The 18,084-nt window shown below is 45.1% G+C and overlaps 1 protein-coding gene across 1 annotated transcript in view; it reads right to left on the reverse strand.

Moving 5' to 3' along the window:
* The window catches only part of CHN2 (chimerin 2), a 334,206-nt gene that overhangs the window by 101,849 nt on the left and 214,273 nt on the right, over positions 1-18,084 (reverse strand). The gene's annotated exons all lie outside the window — the stretch shown is intronic.

Raw genomic sequence — 18,084 nt, forward strand, 5'->3', positions numbered from 1 at the left:
CAAGTATGTAAAAAGGACCATAACAGTGCAAGTTACAATGCAGACCCCTGAATGTGGACACTTTTCCTCTATTTTTCATTTCCTTTGGTCCCAGTTTTTCCAAGGTGTGTTCTCAGAACAGCAGTCTGGAGGGCTGCTCAGCACTGAAAGGGTTCGACGGGCAAATACGCTGGGAATCACTCATACTCTAATCCCTCGTGAAGATTCTTACATGACCCTACTGAGAAGTCCCGCACAAAAGAAACCTGTTTATCTTGGTAAAACACAAATTTATTTGACCACAGGTAATAGCCTTAACATCTCATGGAAACACTACAAGATTCCAAAGGGTTTATGTGTATAAAGCAAGCAATTTACTAATGCGTTTGGTTTTTCTAAATAAATATTCCTTTTTGAAAACATCAGTAACTACATGACCCTCTTGGTTTTGTTTTTTTTTTTTTTAATCTATGGAGGAAAATCTCAGCTGAGGCTATTTCTCAGAAGAAGAGACAGTCACATTATAGCAATAGCCAGAGAGGCAGGCTATTAGACACGGAAACAGCTTTAAAATTTGACCTTAACCACGTAGGAGATATCACTCATTTAAGGACTTCATTTTGCACTAAGATTCTGAAACTGCCTTCTAAAAACCAGCAGTATACCAGTGGCTGGAATTTATAGCTCACCTGGTAGGTGGCAGCTGCTGTCCCAGAATACACTTCACACACACTGTGGTACCTAAGAAGATGCTCAGGCTGAAAGAGGATAAATGATGTGCCCCAGGCCACGGGAACAGAGCTGACCAAAGAGCAGTGTGGTTCCTCAGCCCCTGCTCTGAACTGCCCCTCTTCACCATTCTTTCAAAAATGGATCAATAACAGCAAGGAAGGGCTAAAATCATGCTTAAAATAAAACAAATAAACATATCCCCAAAGAGAGAGTCACTTAAAAAATCGTCACTTGGGAAACTAACACAAATAGTCATATGAACTCTGACCTTTAATACTTGCTGACTTAAACAAAATTGAGTATAGATATTTCGAAGGAGAACTCTACACATTTTTTCTGTAACAACAGGGAATCTTAAGTCCATCTGTGGAGTAAATATATACCCCTATTCAGTAGTCCCCAAACATTTGACTGAAAGTTCTGTGTTCTGCTTGTCTGACACTGTTTTAGTTGAAAAAGCTGTCAACTTTCCCAAAGTACTTCAGGTCTTCCCCTCCCGAAAGACAGATCAGAAGGCCGGCTGGTTTTCAAACAGCTGTGTTCTTTTTGAAGTGGCCATGACAAGGACCAGGGCTGCTCTCATACAAACCAGGGGCCACAAGTCGGACTCACCCCCTTGGGTGACCTTCCCCAGCACCTTCCCAGGGCTTCAGCTGTGCAGGCAAGTACCTGCCTTCATAGGTGTTTGCACATATGCTCACCGTATACACCTCTGAGCTTTCTCCGCAACCCATTTTTGATTTTATGGCTCATCTTCTCTGAGCTAAGAAGTCTCTGCCAAAATAAGTCACTGGGCCACCCTTCACTTTGCAGGAAATAAAGCTGCAGAAGGCCTGGTCACTAGGAGCTTCTGCTGTCCCAGCAGTCCCTTCTCTTATGTGTGCTTAGGGCGGCAGGAGCACACGTACATGAAACCCAGTTATTTGAAACCAGTGGCCTCAACTTCCTCTATGCACAAAACCTCTTACCAGCTCTGCCATGACTTTCACTTCCTTCCAGAGCCTTCTCTCTGGTGACCTGTCTCAGAGGCAGTAAAACAGCCCAGAGGCAGGAAAGCAGGGGAGTCTGTCCTTGAATAGACTGAGGATCTCCTGAACCGCCCAGCGGCACGGACTTGGCTGGGGATCAGCTTTAGTGACTGGGGCAGAGTGATCACTATGTGAGAGAAAGGAACCCAGCTGACCTTCGCTGAAAGTACAAGAAAGATGTGGGATCCATCTGCTTCTCTAGATTGAACGTTAACCTGGTAGTAGGTTCAGAACGTTGCGCTGGGTAGAGACTAGGGGTGATTATTTCAAACTATCTGGCTAACAATTAACAAACAAACCCTCAAGGTGTCTGCCCCTGAAAGCTGATTTTACACACACACACACACACACACACACACACACACACACGGTGTAACAGTTGCCAGTTAGGGAGTTTGGGATTGACAAAAAAATTGTAAATCACTATGTTGTACACCTGTAACTTATATGATATTGTACATCAACTATACATCAGTAAAAAAGAAAGTGAAAAATAAGTAAGTAAAAAGAACTGCCACCTAGTGCCAAACCTATACTATTACTCTGATAAATCATCCTGTGTGGCCCTTCAGAATTCAGGACTTTAGTCCACCAGCGTCCTTGTTGGAGACTTATTAATGAATATTCATAATGTGCTGAGTATGTGCAGAGCAAGTATTACTGTGTTATACTTACCAGGGTTCAAAGGCACTCACATTAAATAGATATTAGGGACTTCCCTGGTGGCGCAGTGGTTAAGAATCCGCCTGCTAATGCGGGGGACACGGGGTCGAGCCCTGGTCTGGGAAGATCCCACAGGCTGTGGAGCAACTAAGCCCATGTACCACAACTACTGAGCCTGCGCTCTAGAGCCCGTGAGCCACAACTACTGAGCCCATGTGCCACAACTACTGAAGCCCGTGCGCCTAGAGCCCATGCTCCGCAAGAGAAGCCACTGCAATGAGAAGCCTGCGCACCTCAATGAAGAGTAGCCCCCGCTCACTGCAACTAGACAAAGCCCCTGCGCAGCAACGAAGACCCAATGCAGCCAAAAATAAATAAATAAATTCATTAAAAAAATAGATATTAGTTTGAGCCACATGAAATTGCCTTTTTTGTAGTTAAAAAAACTATCAAATATCAACAGTTTCATATGGTTCAGCCTAAATCATTTCTAGGTTTTCTACTTAATGGATTTTCCTCTAGTTTCAAAAGTTACAGGAAGAATGTTTCACAGACAATGAGCAACTTGGAAAATTCCTTCTTTCTGTCGTCCTTCCTTCCTCCTCTTCCTTTCATCTCTCAGCAAACACTGATTGACTGTCTTGTAAGAACAGTCCCTTGGCTGTCAGTCCTGTGATGGCGCAGAACTAAGTAAGGCGCTGCCCTTGACCATGAATGGTTCCTAACTAGCAGGGAGACCAGCCTGAAACAACTTACAGCAGTGCACAACCCAGCTCTCAAGAAGGTGCAGGTGGGACAGATCGGGGGTTGGGGAGCAAGGCAGGAAAGGGGGGCTCAGGAGAGTCCCAGGGAGAGTTCCACAGTCCCTGCCTTGGTTGAGAATTTGCTCTGTGCCAGGCACTGGGTGGCGTCAGAGGGGATGAGGGAAGCCTGGGATCCAGCAGGCTTAAAGACCCAGGGGCTCGCTTACTGTGCTTGTGACACTGGCCCATCCTGAGCTAATCACAGAGATGTAGGGGTGCAGATGCCTTAGGAGGGGGAGCATTTCTGGTTGTGGAGCCCACGGTGAGCAGTGACCCGGTTCAGGGGTCACAGTGAAGAGAGAACCAAAGGCTAGCCTTACGTAAGGACGTATCATCTGGCAGGCACTGCTCCTGGGGCTGTGCCTGCCATTAACTTAGTCACCAGGCACAACCCTTCTAGGAGGCGGTTATGATTATTTTCACAGGAGGAAACCGAGACACAGGGAGTATACATGCTTGTCAAGGGCCACACAGCCACTGGCCCCGGAACCCATGCACTTAACCACTGAGCTGCACCTTTTGTGTGAGGAGACGTGCCCTTCAGAGGGCACCGCAGAAAGCTTCAGAAGAGAAGGAAACTTGTGGCTCATGGGCTCTAGAGCGCAGGCTCAGTAGTTGTGGCGCATGGGCTTAGTTGTTCCGTGGCATGTGGGATCTTCCCGGACCAGGGCTCGACCCCGTGTCCCCTGCAGATTCTTAACCACTGCGCCACCAGGGAAGCCCTATGTCTTCCCTTTTCTAGAAGATCCTTCTCTACCAGGCATGGGCCTCTTTCCTTTGTGACTCCATTAGAGCTCTTTTGACAACAGAAAACAGAAACTCTACCCAAATCGGCACTAGGGAAAAAAAGCTCAAAAGATCCACTTAAGAAAGGAAGAGCCTCTTCCTTATTTTTTTAGCAAAGACCCAGGGGCTCACTTACTGTGCTTGTGACACTGGCCTATCCTGAGCTAGTCATTGTAACTGGCCAGCCTTGAGAAGAACAGTGCTTGACACAGATTAGGTATACAATGGATATTTACTTGTTATTAATTATTGATAGTTAAGAATGAATGAATGAACTCTCCAGTGCAGTGTGCTAAGTGCAAACAGAGTTAAATCTAAGTGACAGTGAGGTGGCCAAAGGCAGGCATGTCCAGGAAGGCTTGGGTGAGGTTAGGGAAGACTTTGTAGGTCAGAAAATGCCTGAGCCTGATCTACAAAGATAGGTAGAGTTCCTTACATCAGGGCAGAGGGCTGGCCGAGAGGAGAGGGGGACCACTGCAGAGAGCTGGAGGAGGCTGGGTAAAGGCTGAGGGGCATGAAGCCAGCTGGTGTGCTTAGGAAATGGTAATGGCTCATATGTGCTGGCCTCTTGGACACAGCTGGGGAGAGGAAGTGGATAAGGGCAAAGAGATGTGTACATGTGTGCACAGGGTGACAGGGCAAGGGGACAGGGTCATCAAAGTCCCTGTATATAACACCAAGAAGGTTACTCTCAAGTAGTCAGGAGCTCTTGAAGGGGCTTCCACGTCAAGTCAGCCAGGGGTTGGGTTCCGGTTCACCTGTCAGCTGGGTGGTCATGAATAAGTTACTTCAATCACCCCAATTCCTCCCTCCCAGAGCTACTGTGAGGACGGAACACGCAAAGCACCCCCTCCAGCACCTGCTGCATGACAGATGCTCAATAAATGCTAGTGTTCCTTTGCTTGTCACCTGGTTGATTTTTACACTTAATTTACTGGAGGAAGAAAAATCCCAGTAAATGAAAAACTCTGTGTATATCATTTTACAATCCCAGAGTTCAACCAGTGTTTCAAAGCCGGGGGAACTGGGTCATGAGTTACTTCCAAACATTCATGAGGGTAACTATGGCTTCAATTTCCTCCCGTCCCTATGTATTTCATCACGATGTGAAGATGTGGGATGCAGGCTTCTGCTGAAGCACGTATTTCATACTTGTCACTTTGGGATTTCGGGGAGGTCCACATACAGAGCTTGACGATATTGCCGAATCCCTTTAAAATTCATATAGCTCCAGGCTAAAGATACACAGAGGGATTTTCGAACAGAAATCACAGAGGCAGGCGTATTTGTCTGTAATGAACAACTTGTCTTAAGGAACTCCCTCGGCCAGACGTATTTTCTTCCTAAGAACCAATTAGTCAAGAGCGGCTGATGATTCGAATCACGCCACAGAGAGACAGGAGGACTGACATTTGAAGAGGGAAACAATTCCCAATATAATGCTTTGTTTAGCAGCTTTCAAATTAGACACAAAGCAAGTTAATTTACTTTGTCAGTGTGTAGAGTAGAAAGGACAGCAGCTTTGAAGTCAACCAAGCCACGTTCTAATTAATAGTTATTAGTGATACAACCTGCAAGTTGCTAGTTCTATGACCCTGGGCCATCCCTGGGCCTCCCCACGCCTAGGGTGTTGTTGGTTTTTTTTTTTTTTTTTTTTTTTGCTATTTTACTGATAAAGCATAGGAACTCAAAACTTAAAGATTGTTATGAAGCTGAATGAAATAATGTAACTTTATAATGGATTAAAAACTATGCCATGCTTGATAAATGTAAAGTTTTTTGGTAACTATAAATGTCCTAAATGTCTAATGAAAAATATCAGAAGTATTTTATATCCTGAATTGTTTTACATGGAATTTACGTAAACGGTGATAAACTATAACTAGCCCTACTGTGTTAAATGCGTGCTGGGACATCGATCGCTCACCATTCTGCAGCTTGTTTCTGACTCTCAACATGAGTATTAAAGGAGGATCTGTTGCACATGACGGTGATTTGACTTTTTAATCATTATTTTAAGCCACCAAGTCACACGAGAGCAATAAAAGTTGCATTTTTAAAGTTTAACTTGTTCTTCTGATGGCTAGACACCATGAGTGACATAAATGGGGACTAGGTACAAAGTGAATTACTAGCTTTGTGGAAACTTCCAAGTGATTATCTATAAAGAGAGACAAACCCAATCGGGACATTTACAAACTATTGTCATAAAATCCAGCCAGACATTTCATTATTGAGGAATGAGTAATGCCAGTTCTGCAACCTGTTCCAGAGGCAACAGACACAAATCACCTAAGCTGTAGCTCTGACAATCTCACATCCATTAATAACAATGGAAATTATTCAGAAAAACTAAGCATGTGCCGCAACTAAGAAGTCCACATGCTACAAAAAAAAAAAAAAAAAAAAAAAAAAATCTTGCGTGCTACAACTAAGACCTGGCGCAGCCTAAATAAATAAAAACTATTTTAAAAAATAAATCAAGACTACAGATTGGAACTTTGACCTTTCTTTCCTCAGGGTCTGCACATTTCCAGTTCATATCCTCTGTTTTACTGATAATCTGGGAGGTCTCGTGTTCAACAGAGGCTCTCTGGGCAGATCCAATACTGCAGATGGGGCTATGTTTCTTCTCATTCTGTTAAAAAAAATTTCCTGGCAAAATCAAGAGCAGATAAAAGTCTGGTTTATCAGAGTTCACTAGGACTCTTTAACCGATTGCCATAATCTTATGTAAGTGCATGTCATTATTAAGAAATCCACAAAGCCACTTCTTCAGAGCTGCGGGCAAGAGATGGAGAGATGTACTCCGGAGCTGGCTTTGGGGTTATCTCTCAGTCTGCCTGGTAATCCAGGCACCACATTCCTACCCATTTCAGTAAACACTAGATGTCCCTTTTTCTGATTTGATGTTACCATGTAAAAGAAGGATAGTGAGGGTAATTCGATTAAAATGAAAATGGACCCTGAATGTGACTAGTGAGCTTTCTCCATAATGGTGACAAGCCGTGAGTGCAGGATGAAAGTGTGGAGGACAGGGGATGGGGGTGGTGTGAGTTAGAGCTCTTCTGGTTATAAAAACGCAGACACCTAAACTCAACACAGACACTCCCGCTGCTCGGCTCAAGAGCCAAGCAGGAACAACTTGGTAAAGCACTGACACAGGCAGCAGAGTGCAGCGGGCCCCAGAGGCAGCTGACTGAGTCCTTGGGACTCAGTTTCTTTCTCTCCACTTCCAGGCTACACTTTCTCAGACTCTACGTGGTGGCTAGAAGGCTTTAGCCACCCAGACTCTGCTTCCTGTTGGATCCAGCCCAGCAGAAAAAGGGCAGAAGGGCCTTCTTCCGAGAATTCACAGTGCAAGGCTATTGGTTTCATGGGTTCTGATGACCGCATGCCAACCCTTGGACCAACCAGAGTGGCCATGGACATGTGACCCCTTGGATCAGCCTTGAAACACCAGTCCACCTCTGGGAGCAAAGAAGGACATAAACTGAGAGCGGGAGGCAAAGTGGCTCTGGGTGCCATTTCCAATAGAGGGTGCATGGCTCTAGGTAGCAAAAATGACAGTGACTCACTGTGGGGTGGAGGTGGGGAGAGTGGTAAGTCCTGATGAGACAGATGCAAAGCTGGTGGAAGGAGAGGCACTGGAAGAGTAAGAAAGAGGCCGACACCCTGTGCCAGGCCAAGGAAAGAGAATAATGGGATTCCCTAAAATGGTGTCTTGTCCTGCCGGAGCTCATTGTCACTATATCACCTTGAGCTCTGGGTCTCAGCTTCTCATCTGTACAGGGAAGGGAATAAGAGCAGGTTGGTGGCTCTTTATTGGAATATGCATCAGAATTACCTGGAAAGCTGTTTTCAAATGACAGAGGCCCCAGAATCAGTGCTGTTGCCCACCCCCAGGGAGAGCCATTGGGAAGAACTCTGAGGCCATAATCAGGGCAACCCCTGCAGTCTCCAAAGGTGGACGGCAGTCCCAGGCGACCGAATCATTTACCTCCCACAGTCAAAGGTGATAAAAGTGGCATAATAATTCCTCCCAAACACCTCCCTGGAGACGTACAGATATAAACTTTAAAAGGTGTGCTTTCTGTCCATCAAACGTCTGCCTAGAGCAGCAGTTCTCCAAGTGTGGTCCACCAATGTTTGGGGGACCCCAAGATCCTCTCAGAGAGTCTGTAATGTCTAAACTATTTTTATCAATTGCCTTTTCCAACCCATTGACGTTGTAAGTAACCTTTAAGAAACTACCATTTGTTAAGCTTTGTTCTATTATTAAAAAAATTTTTTAATTCAAATTTACCTAAAAAGTCTATAAAAACATTCTTCCTTTTCCCAATGACTTATCTGTTTGAGGCCAGAGCTTCTTCCTACACTTCAAAGGAAATAATATATCACCACAGATTGAATACAGAAGCCAGGAGTAAGAATCCAGATGTTGTCTATTAAGCCAGACACTTAAGAGATTTACAAAATGTAAAACAACGCCAATATTCTCACTAATTTTTTTTTGTTTTGGAGAATGGGGTTATTTTTCGCAAAAATATGCTATTTACACGAATACATAATGACTTTATTACTGTTATGTTTAAAAGAATTAAATGTTTTCTCAGTTTTACTTTCTAATGCAGTAAATATCAGTAGATATAACTCACATAAACAAAAGCTCTTTGGGATCCCCAGGAATTTGAAAGAGTATAAAAGGGCCCCGAGGCCAAAAAATTTGAGTGACCTAGGATGAGAATTTCAGTGAATCAGGTCATTGGGACCATATTTATACCTAAACGCCCCAAGCTGGAGGAACTGCCCACCTGCTTACACAAAGAATGAACCCGAACCGCATAACAGACACCCCCTAGCCACTGCATAGCCTGATCTGTGTTATAAAACCTGAGGAAATGGGGACGATTCAGTGGATTCTTGGCCAAACATTTGTTCTTGCTCATTACTCCCACATCTGTTAAGTGTGGTCCTTTGAGATTTCAGTCAGCATGTAACCCTTCTTTCAGCCACTAGATGGCACTGCCTGCATAGAAAATACTTCAGCAAGGGGTGCCCCGCGCTGTTTTCCAGAGATTTTTGATGGGGATGAATGAGGAAGGTTTGTTTGGACCATCTTATTCTGACACACACTGAATGTATTAGGATAACTTTCCTTTTTGTTCCTGTAAAGCTCTAACCTTGAGACCACCGATAGCAGGGTACTGGTAAAAAAGAGAAGCTTTCTGATAAAGATAAATCTGGAGTATAGAACAACCTAACTCATTTTTAGTTATTCCTCCATAGCAAGGGTTCTCAGCTTTAGCTGCATATCAGAATCACCCAGAGAATATAAACACCAGATGCTCTGCCCTTATCCCAAGTAGTTAAATCTGTTTTCTGGGGGTGTGGCCCAGGCACTGGTATTTTTTGAAAACTCCCCAGTGGGCAGGTAAGGTTGAGAATCCTAGTCCTATAAACTTTGTCATTAAGAAAACCACCCACTAGCCCGTAAAGAAGAGATACTGACTTTTTCTTGTCTCTTCATTAAATTCTCTTAATCCTACTACATTTAATTTCCCCCATCATTTAAAATTTAGCCAATAATCTGGGGAAAGGATCCAGGAAAAAAGGAGCAAAGCAAACCTTTGAACCAACTCAGGTAACCAGAACCACTGGAGTTTACTCTCTTAAGAATGTTTACATGGAGAACTTTCTGTGTGGAGGTAAAGGTGAGAAAGAATGCCAGTGCCTAAATTAGGACATAAAAGAGTCTCAGGGGGCTTCCCTGGTGGCGCAGTGGTTGAGAGTCCGCCTGCCAATGCAGGGGACACGGGTTCGTGCCCCGGTCTGGGAGGATTCCACATGCCGCGGAGCGGCTGGGCCCGTGAGCCGTGGCCGCTGAGCCTGCGCGTCCGGAGCCTGTGCTCCGCAACGGGAGAGGCCACAGCAGTGAGAGGCCCACGTACCGTAAAAAAAAAAAAAAGTCTCAGAAATATAAGAGGCGTTAGAGAAAGAGGGACAGGAGTCCTTAAAAGAAAATGCTCCCAAGTATCTGACAACCTTTACTTCCCCAGCTGACCTTTCATCTAACCAGGGGCTGAGAATTTTAGAATCACCTGGGGAACCTTAAAAACAGAGATGCTTGAGCTTCACCAGTAGAGGCTTTGATTTAGTAAGTCAGGAGGGGTTAACATGTGTCTTTCTTTAAAAAGCTCCTAGGGTGACTCTAACCCGAAGCCGGTTTGAGGACCACTGACCAAGCCAAATCAGCTCTTTTCCACACTGCATGATGAATTCCACACCCTTAGGGGATTCTGATTTAAATAACTTGGTAAAACCTGGTTTCATGAGCAAATGTAATCTAAGTTCAAATCCATTCTTATAGCATTATATCGCATTCCATTTTATGACACCGTGTGTGTGAGTAGGAAGATGGATGATCAGAGTCATTACTGTACCTGTCCCTTTTTTTTTTTTTTTTTTTTTTGCGGTACGCGGGCCTCGCACTGTCGTGGCCTCTCCCGTTGCGGAGCACAGGCTCCGGACGCACAGGCTCAGCGGCCACGGCTCACGGGCCCAGCCGCTCCGCAGCATGTGGGATCCTCCCGGACCGGGGCACTAACCCGTGTCCCCTGTATTGGCAGGCGGACTCTCAACCACTGCGTCACCAGGGAAGCCCTGTACCTGTCACTTTTACTAGCTAAATTATGCTCATCTTCATTTATCCTTTCTCCTGAGAAAAGACTGGTTATGTCAGTTACATATTGTTTCCAAGAGACCTCCTGCAGAACAAATCTACAGGTTCTCCAGACCCTGTAATATGACTGTATCTTTTTCAGCCCCTGGATGCTTTCTATGTGAACAATGCAGGCTCCTCCTTTGGCAAATGGATGCAGCATCTCTGCTCGGGGAAGGGCAATGGGCGACACCATGCTTGAATTAACTGTTCTTAATGAAGTTACAAAGCCTCTCCACCCTCTAGGACCAAGACCCCTTCCATAATGGCTCAGTGGTGGAGCCCACCCACAAAAAGGGCTACCTCGTCATCTTGCATTAATGCCAATCGTGGCTTCTGAATCTGGTGACTGAACGTTCTACAGGAATTAGAACAAGGCTAATACACTTTTATTCTATTTGTTCCTTGCATTGGTTATTCTCTGCCACATCCCACCCCCCGCAATTCATTCCCTCCCCGCCTATGGTGGGGAGGCAGACTCCTATGGACTGTAACCCTGGCTCCCTTGTCCTCTGGCTGCCGGTTGGATTTGTCCAATGGGAGATGCAGGCAAGAGATCAAAGGGTGGGAGGAGAGAGAAGCTGAGATATTTCTTCCCCTGCCCCTTCCCGCTTGAGTGGCACAGCACTTAAGGGTTGCACCCTTGCTTGACCGTGAGGGTCTCTCTCTCTCTATGAGAGTCCCCTCCTGTGGGAGTTCCCTTTTTATGTGAGCTCCCCAGCTACAGAAGCCCTTCTCCTGCAGTCTCCCCCTTCTGTGGCAGCCCCCTCCTCTCCCCTCCAGCTCTCATAAGACCCCAGAAACCCAGTGCCTTCCCATAGTCCCTTCAGCACTGGGGAGGTAACAGCTCCCACCATTGCCAGTCCCTCGGAAAGATCCCTTGTTAATCAAATTCTCTTCAACATCCCAGTGAATGCGTCTTCTATTTCTTGCTGGGCCCTGACTGCTGGGACTTTTCAATCATTCACACAGGAGTCCTGTACATATAACTTGTGCTCCTCAAAGATCTTTCAACTTTAAGAGAACTTCTAAGTGGCCAGTTGCTTTACAGCATTTTTTTCTATCCAAGCCTCTGTGACCTCTAGATGTCTCTGAAATACTCCAGACAAATGAGCTGGATGCCTTAGTCTCCTGTTGTGTAAAACAAAGGGGATGCACAAGATGGTCTCCAAGACCCTCCTCCTCCAGGCTCTAGCTTCTCAGGATGCCACCGCAGGTCAGAGTTTAGCCCAGGGGTGGAAGGAGACGCCCTGAGAGAAAATGGTGGGAGATACTGATACACCATCTTGGTGTATTCGAGAGACGCTGTTCCTTAGGGTGAGTGTGAACCAATCTGTTCCATTTTGAAAATTATCCATCTGTTTATTCAACAGTGTTTACTCTGTTGAGTCCTTCATGGGTTGGGCTTTAGAGTTAAGATGTAAACCAAGGAGTGACCTGGGCCTCCAACTGGTCAAATTCTAGAGGAAGAGAGGAGCGTCTAAACCAGGGGTTCTCAAACTTGGGCGTGCACCGGCGCCACCTGGAGGCTTGGTCACACAGCAGCTGGCAGGTGCCGCCCCGGAGGGCCTGACCCAGTAGTGCTGGGGTCGGGGCCGAGCAGGTGAATTTCTAATCAGTCTCTTGGGGAATGTGATGCTGCCAATCACTGAGGGAGACGCTGAGAACCATTGATTTCAATAATTACCTAAGACACAGCATGTTACATTATCTTAAAGATTACGTGCAAAACATAAGGCTAAAAAAAACGATACAAATGAACTTACTTACAAAACAGAAACAGATTCAGAAACATAGAAAACAAACTTATGGTTACCAAAGGGGAAGGGGGGAGGGGTAAATTAGGAGTTTGGGATTAATAGACACACACTATTATATATAAAATGGAAAAACAAGGAACTACTATATGGCACAGGGAACTATAGTCAGTATCTTGTAATAACCTATAATGGAAAAGAATCTGAAAAAGAATATATATATTTGAATCACTTTGCAGTACACCTGAAGCTAACACAACATTGTAAATCAACTATACTTCAATAAAAAGTTTTTTGTTGTGAAAGTGGTGAGATAGTGGTGAGATGAGATCAATCCTTTAGAGTCGGTGAGGGAGGGTGGGTCCCAGCAGGTTTTATTAGGGAGGCTGTGCTTGTCTCTAAAGGGTGAACAGAAAGCTGAAGATAACAGGAGAGGGAAGGCATGTCAGATGGGGCACAGAGGGAGGGGAGGTGAGGGGCACAGGAACATCTGTAGACCACAGGCCGGCGAGGGAGGCCAGCCTCTGGAGACAGGCTGGGAAAGGCGGGGCCGGACTGCAGTGGGCATTGTCTGGCCCACCATCGACCCCGGGCATCGCTGTGGCTCTCACCTTCCGGCAGTCCGACAGCATCTGTCCTCACCATGATCTCTCACTCCCTGCCCTTGGGCACCCACCTGGTTCTCTGCAGGCACAGCCTGGTGTTCAAGGGACTTAACAGCTCACAAGCACCCCTCAGCCAACAGAGGTCAGGGGGTGGTGGGCAAATACCACCCCCCTTTCAGTTCCTCCCAGGAGCAGTTCTACATGGCTCCTTGGAAGGTGCCCAACTCAATAATCTGCATTTCTACTGGCTTCTCTCCTTGTCTGTTTCACTCTCCCTCCTGCTCCCTGGCTGCCATCCCAAATTACCAATGCACCAAGCCCTTGCCTCAGGCTCTGCTTCCAGGGGAGCCTGGGCTTAGATGGGCTGCAAATGTCCTGCTGAGGAATCTGAACTTTGTCCTGTAGACAAAGCAAATCAGATGGTTTCCAAGATGAAAACAACAGCAAGAGCAACGATCTGATGAGTGAAAAGTCACCAAGGGGCACCAGCCATTGGGCCCATCACGGGACTGGTGGGGAGAACCACTCAGGGTGAGCTGAATCCACTGTTGAGGCTTCTCAGTAAGTGAGGCCTGGAGATTTGTGCCCTGGAGCGGCGTGGGGGGGGGCACTTCCTCTTGCTCCAGGAGTATGGAGAAAAATGTAACATGGTATTAGGCAAAGATATCTTGCAGGCCAGCTGATCCCTATGGTGGAAACAGTGAAATAAAAGACGAAAGGTTCACCCTGGACGTAAAGAAAATAATTATTTCTAAAAGAAAATAAATGGTGGGGTGGAGGCTGGAGATCATTCCTCTCTGAAACACTCATCTATACAGGAGGACAGAGCCCTTCGCTCCAGAAAAGGTCTCTCTCTTGGTTTCACAGCAAGACGAGCAAAAACGAAAAACGTTTCCTCGCTGCTGTAGGAAAGCAAGAGGAATCTGGGAGCTGGCCTGGTGCAGCTTGAGAAAGGAGAGTGGGGTGGGGTGGAAGGGCATGAAAAATGGGGGGAGGGCTGGACAAAACCCCAGGGAAGCACTGCTGAGGGGTCTATAGGTGGTCAGGGGCCAAGATCAGGGAGGGAGCAACAGTCACCCCATTTCCAGGGACAGTCATGCCGTAGGCTTGATTTGCTGATTTAGTTCTGTGCTAAATTAGTATCTTCTAGCCCCCCAACCTTCAGCAAAAGGCTTCTAAATACAGACTCTTTGCTAACAATCCAAAGGAGAAATGAAAGAATAAAAAGAGCTATCAGGATGGGGAAGGGGGCCAGTGAGAAGGGATGGGAAAACAGTGTGGGTCCAGAGGGTCGGAACTGTATATGTGTGTGTGTGTGTGTGATACACTGTGTAGAGAAGATGTTTTACGGAGGGTTTGCTCTAACGTATGTGAATTTAGGACATGATGAATTTTGTTTTCTTATTTAATTTTCTGAATGGGATCCTGCATTTATCATGGTTCAAAATTCAAAGAGTATGAAATAGCAGCAGGAGTCTCCTTCCCTCCCTTACATCTTAGACACCCCCGTCCCCTCCACACTGGCAACCCTGATACTAGCTCTTGCATCCTTCAAGGGATGTTCTATGATTTTGCAAGAAAAAAATGTGTAAAATCTTTTTTTCTGGTTTACACAAATGAAACCGTACTGCCCATACTATAGTATATTTGGTTTTGCATTTGATAACTCTGGGTAATCTTTTCAAACTGGTCCATATGAGAGCATCCTCATTCTTTTCTGTGGTTGCATAATATTCCTGTACATCAGTGTACCATCATTCATCTAAGCAATCCCCAACTGATGGGCATTTAGGTTGTTTTCTGATGTTTGCTATTATAAAAAATAGTGAAATGAATAATGGTAAACTATAATATATTCTTAAATGTGCTTGTATTGTATCAAGAGTACAGATGATTTTTCTCCAGTAAAGCATAAATGCAATTTAATCCAGCAAGCCAAATTTACTTAATAAAAGTGCTATTGAAAATATTGTTGTCACATATATTTGATTCAGTTGGGTATCGTTTACAAGGCAGTTTAGTTCTTAGAGCTGTTGATAGCAGTGTATTTTCAAAAGCACATCACGTAAATATTAAGGGATTCTTACTATCAATTGACTTAGGATGGTCAAAAGCAAGGGTGTTTGCTTAAGGCAATAAGGGCAATAAGAACAGAATGAGGTCCAGCTGCTCCATAGATTTAAGAAGCTTTGAACTTGGAGTTAGGAAGTGTGGGTCTGATTCCTCATCTTGCTATTGTGACTTTTTCAATAAAGTGGGGATAATGATTCCTGCCCTATGTACCTGGCAAAGTTGTTCTGAGGATAAAATGGGAAGCTATTTCACATGCGTGAGATCTGTTTACAAACTGCAAATGTCTGGACCAATGTTAAATCCTGTTATTCTTGCTTACAGCCCCGGTTTTGGAGGTCAGTAGACAATCCATCTATGGAATACATTCTGAAATAAGTTTCATAAAAGAAATGACACTGGGGGCTTCCCTGGTGGCGCAGTGGTTGAGAATCTGCCTGCCAATGCAGGGGATATGGGTTCGAGCCCTGGTCCGGGAAGATCCCACATGCCGCAGAGCAACTGGGCCCGTGAGCCACAGCTACTGAGCCTGCGCGTCTGGAGCGTGTGCTCCGCAACAAGAGAGGCCGCGACAGTGAGAGGCCCACGCACCGCGATGAGGAGCGGCCCCCGCTTACCACAACTAGAGAAAGCCTTCGCACAGAAACTAAGACCCAACACAGCCAAAAATAAATAAATTAAAAAAAAAAAAAGAAATAAATGACACTGGGCATGACCATTTTAATTAAATACATGAAACGGTGGCCCTTATAGATCATGTTTTAAAAATCAATTAAAGAATCAGAAAGAAGTCAGATCCCTATTGGCTAACAACCACAACATTTTTTTTTGTACCCTCCCCTCTCCCCACCTCATCTGCAGTTATTAAAATCAAGTTCACTGCTAGCCATCTTGACAGGAGGTAAATCTGGAAACAGCTCAAATCTGATGGGGTAGGTAATATCTTTTGGCCAATTTACACTGTTAATATTCTCGGATTTACAGGTAACAAAGTCTCTCTGGATTCATTAGGAAATGAGCAATAAAATAAACAGGCGGATGGAGTTTAAGTACTCTGGAAAATGAAATGCTGGGCTGTCTGGATTTGAGAAGTATTAGGAAACCTACCCATTTCACTCATTAAAACCTTCAAGACGTGCCATTACCGAAGCAGACAGGTGCCGCGGACATTCTCAGTCAATCCACTCAAGTTTCTGCCACCTCTTTTCTAGTTACTGTCTCCATGGCAGCAGTCCACTGACCTGCCCTTAAGGGAAATGGAATTTCTGGCAAGACTGAGACTTGGTAATTCCACTTGTCAATACAGGTCAGAGAGAAACAGATGGAGGTGTACCAAGTTACTTCACAAATCCAGTAACAAAATGAGTGACCCCTGGCAAATGACCAGACCCGGTATTCGGAGTGTCCTCCAGGAAAGCCAAACACTGCATCATTAGCATCTAAGAAACCTGCACCACCAACACCTGTCCATCAAACCTTTCACTGCGTTTGGACTTTCTCTTTCAACATTTTCTTTATTTACCTTTTCCTAAAAAGGTAAAAGTATACTGGGTGGTTCACTCAAAGTGATTATTAATCTGATTATTAATTTCCTCCAAAATTTAATCTTAATAAATAAATACAAAATGATCTACAAGAAAGGACATATTTTGTCATGTAAATCTCCTTATGGGACTATCATCTAGAAATATCAGTTTCCAGTGACCCAACTTCTCTTGTGGCGGAGGGCAGAAATCGGTGAATGTCAATTCCAACACCCAGGATCTAAACTCTCATCCCAACTACACAAGAGTCACTTCCTACTCACCTCTTTTCCTGGAAATGTTCTAGTGTGTTGCCTGCAGTTGTAACAGATTGCCTTTATGGTGGCATCACTCTCCAATTCAGAAATATAAACACCACTTCAGAGATTTATTTTACAATTCATCCTCTGATTTGTCATGGCTAGGAAGGTCAGCTTCCAGATTTTCTATTCTAAATTACTTTTCAACAGATTTGGCAAACAGAGTAAGGAACGGCTTTTGCCTAGACGGGAACAAACTCTGAAAGTTGGGACCCAAGTTCTCTCTCTCTCTTTTGTTGAAATGTAAACAATCAGAAACCCCACCATTTCCCAAATCAATTATCTGCAAAAGAATAAACAGGTGCTTTGGAGACTCTGGAGTTATAAAAAGAAAATGGCAAATGATTTTTTTTCATGAGCCAGCTGCTCATCTGACATGATTCTGAGGAAGGTTCTCCTAGGCTCTAAAGCTTAATTAGCAAATCAATTAAGATCATCCCCTGTCTGCCAACAGAACCGCCTGCCATCCTCTGCTCTCCTCATTTCAGTGCTTTCTGGTGCATCCCCGTCGCCAAAGCCGAAGTCCAATCAGTCAACCTGAGGTTCTTTTGCTTTCTGCTAACACTGGACAACAGGGGGACGAAGGGGGCCATTCCAGTTTAATTAAGGATTAGTAACCACCAGAAGTAGCAGTGCTCGCCCTGCTTATTTACATCTGCCCCAGTCCAAGCTCGCCTTAGAAGCTGGGCTCAGCACAGACTCAGTGGGGGCTGACTGGCGTGGCTGGCTGTCACTTTCTTTCAGTGGAAAACAGACAGGACCAGGCAAAGCAGATGGTTCCTAAAGAGGCACATCCAAAAAATCTGCTAGCAAACTGTGGTGGTGTCTTTCAAATAAACAGCAACTTATTGGAGAGGAAAATCAGATCTTCCTCGCCACATCCTGCCGTGATGCAACCACCTTGAACATCACCCACTTAGGAGCTTCTAATCCTCGGCGAGGCATAATAACTCCTCCTTTGGGACAAAGGATAGCCTGTCTTTCCAAGCCTCCCAGAGAGAGCCATCATCACCACTAATGCTCCCATCTCTGTCAGTAAAATCTGTTATCTAGGTAAAACCACCTTCAAGAGACGGCTGACCTGTGGATCACGCATG

Source organism: Phocoena sinus, chromosome 9, assembly GCF_008692025.1.
Source record: "Phocoena sinus isolate mPhoSin1 chromosome 9, mPhoSin1.pri, whole genome shotgun sequence".
Taxonomy (NCBI): domain Eukaryota; kingdom Metazoa; phylum Chordata; class Mammalia; order Artiodactyla; family Phocoenidae; genus Phocoena; species Phocoena sinus.